This window comes from Mustelus asterias, chromosome 6 (genome assembly GCF_964213995.1).
Source record: "Mustelus asterias chromosome 6, sMusAst1.hap1.1, whole genome shotgun sequence".
NCBI lineage: Eukaryota > Metazoa > Chordata > Chondrichthyes > Carcharhiniformes > Triakidae > Mustelus > Mustelus asterias.
Genome location: NC_135806.1, coordinates 84,236,326 through 84,239,626, shown reverse-complemented (window position 1 = coordinate 84,239,626; position 3,301 = coordinate 84,236,326). Strand labels below are relative to the sequence as shown.

At 42.8% G+C, this 3,301-nt stretch overlaps 1 non-coding gene across 1 annotated transcript; it reads right to left on the bottom strand.

Annotated features, from left to right (window-relative positions):
* Nucleotides 1-1,069: 1,069 nt before the first annotated feature.
* LOC144495379 (U2 spliceosomal RNA) lies at nucleotides 1,070-1,268 on the bottom strand. Its single transcript, XR_013498244.1, has one exon. It is a non-coding gene; the product is annotated as a U2 spliceosomal RNA (small nuclear RNA).
* Between the last annotated feature and the right edge of the window lie 2,033 nt (nucleotides 1,269-3,301).

Sequence of the window (3,301 nt, the reverse complement as noted above, 5' to 3'; positions counted from 1 at the left end):
ACTTGTTACAACTGTACCAGGTTTTGGCATCTAAACTGCACTGTGTACATTTAAGAAACAAAATACTTGTATTGGAGGTAGTATGGGGAATGTTCACTAAATTGGTGTCTGGGATGAGGGGGTTGCCCTATGATGAGCGGCTGAGTAAATTGAACTTAGGTGAAAGGCGATCTAATTGAAACTTACAAAATTCTGAAGGGGTTTGATATGGTGGATTCTGAGACTGTTTCCGCTGGTTGGGGATTCTTAAAAAAGGGGGCACAGTCTCAGGATAAGAAACTAATCATTTAGGACTGAGATGAGGAGAAATTACTTCACTCAATGGGCGGCACGATGGCAGTGTGGTTAGCACTGTTGCCTCACCGCGCCAGGGGCGTGGGTTCGATTTTGGCCTCAGCTCACTGTCTGGGTGGTGTTTGCATGTTCTCCCCGTGTCTGTGTGGGTTTCCTCTGGGTGCTCCGGTTTCCTCCCACAGTCCAAAGCTCTGCGGGTTAGGTTGACTGGCCATGCTAAATTGCCCCTTAGTGTCAGGAGGACTAGCAGGGTAAATACATGGGATTACAGGGATATGGCCTGGGTGGAATTGAGGTCAGTGCAGACTCGATGGGTCAAATGGTCTCCTTCTGCACTGTAGGGATTCTATGATTCAATGGTATGTGAAACTTTGGAATTTTCTACCCCAGCGGATTGTGGATGCTCCACCATTTAACACATTTAAAGCTGGGGTAGACAGAGTGGGCAGGAAAATGAAGTTGAATTCCAAGATCAGCCATGATCATGTTGATGGCAGAGCAGATTCGACTGGCTGTGTCGTCTACTCCTGCTCCTATTTCTTGTTTGCTTGTGCAATATCTTTAGTAGGCTGGTGTTACTCTGAATGTTCTCAGGCAATGGATTTCTGTGCTACATTCTCCAGTAATTGCAATAATTTTCTCCGGTAATATCAATGCTATTTATTTTTCCTTTTTTTATCCAATTCAATCAAATCAAGTCCAATTCAGAGCCTCAACAAGTGAGACATTCCCGATCCAAGCTGACAAGACAGGGCTCTTACCTCCTGTCTTGGGCTTGATCTACATGATCCAAGCTGATTGGAGTAGGCATTGCACCTCCTCCAAGGCTTGATCTCATTTGCATCTTAGCCAAAAGGCCGAGATGCCGCTTTTAAAAATTGCTTCAAATGAAGCTAAAATGTAACCTAATGACTTCAACCAAGTACAGCATGTCGATACTACACTTGATCTTAGCCAAAAGGCCGAGAAGACCAAAAGGGCAGGATGAGTGATGTGGATACATGGCCTACCTATTACCAGCTCCATGTTATTAAGTGCTCTTTTTTAGTGAGCTGTGAAATAGGAAGACTAGCTGGTCAATTGCTGATTGATATTATATTACAGCTATTCCCTTCAGCGTTACTTTTGCACACACCATGTTAATTCTTTTCACATGTGCAGTGGAACTGAAGACATTGGTGATTAGGTGATTCCCTGAAGAAATTCTGCTGAAAACGCTGGGAGTTTTGATTTAATATCCCCTGAAAACTTTGGGTTGTAATAGCTTATTCAAATTGAATTCCAACCTTGAATCATGTATCCATCTGGATCTCATTAGAAGTTAATAAATACATTCAGAAATCACTCAGCAAAGCAGATGGTATCTAAATGGATCACTGCTCAGGGTTTGAAATGCTTAGCCATTAATGGCCAGAATATCTGGAGTTTACCACACATGGGTAATTTTGTAGATAAGACTGTCTTAATTGATTGTATCAACTATTTTGCCTCCCACAGTTAAAAAAAATCTATCTGGTAACAATCATAGAATCTCTACTGTACAGAAGGAGGCCATTCGGCCAATCGAGTCTGTAATGACCACAATCCCACACAGACCCTATTCCCGCAACCTCACACATTACCCTGCTAATCTCCCTGACACGAGGGTCAATTTAGCCTGGCCAATCAACCTAACCCTGTAGTTTGAGAATGAAACTAGCATTTGGATTCCACATTTCTGACAGATAGGATTCCCAAACAGTCATTCGTAAAATTGTCTCTTTTTTGTTGGCTTTTCCAAATCTTATGAGGGATTAAATTGGGCATTGTAGTGCCTGTTTTGAAGGTGCTTTGCACCCTCACAAAGACTTTAAAATGAAGTTCCAGAATGTTCACATTTGATGCGAAGGACGTGGAACACCATCTTGGCAAAGGGTTTGCATATGCGCACCTGAGGACCCTAAGGACCACGGGCAGCATGAAGAACAGCAAGATAATGGCTGGAATTCAGTGTTGTCGGGAACCTCTGGTCCCGTTGATGGCGCATCCCTGCCGTGGGTTTCCCAGCAGCAAGGGGTGGAATAAATGGGAAATCCAACATGACTGCGGCGGGACCAGAAGATCCAGTTGGTGGCAAGTGGTGCGTCGCCTCCTGCCGCAAGAAACATGTGGTGGGGGGCCAGAGAATCTCGTCCAGTGACTCGAATCAATGTGCGATGCTGATTTGAAGCCATCACTGTCATTTTCCATCTCCACGCTCCAGCCTGTCTTAACCTTGCACAACTGAACCTGATGTTAAACAGTGCTTTTTAAAGGAATCAAAGAATGTTTTCCTTACTCAAATAATGTCTTGATTGTAAAATTCTCATCCTTATTTTCAAAGAATTATAAAGCGTGTTGCAACTGTAAGGTGTTGGGAAGTTTCACCTGGAAGACCCGGGAGCCATATCCCGCCTTGCTCAAATAAAGGGGTTTTACCTCACACATTCCAGGCTGATTTTCTTCACATCAGATTTATTCAGAACTCGAAATAGTCCAATAAAAAGCAATTACAAATAAAATGATGAGTTGGTTGTAGCAGTGAAATGTTTTTATAAAATTTGTTCTCAGGATGTGGTTAAAACTGAGAACATTAGAGGGTGTTCCATGTTTCAATTCGAGTTTAGGCTAAGGCCTGATTTGCTATTATACTCACTGCCATTCACGAAGCAGGTGAGAAATAATTACACAGAAGTTTCTTTTGATCAAAACTGCATTTTGCCAAACTTCCAGGTCAGGGTGGATGGCACACGGGTGGGCCAGAATTTGGGGTAAAATTTAGATCCAGCTAAGATCTGCTACTTTCCAACTTTTTGTTATCACGTGATGCAGACCTGTGATGTGTTCACCTATTTACTGCTCGGAATATTACAATACATTGTGAATGAGGAACATTCCTCATTATATGTGTATCAGAAGTTGGCACCCTCGATTCCTTGGCATTCAATGTTGCTAGGGCTTTGATGCAGCAAGAGTTTTTATCATTTCC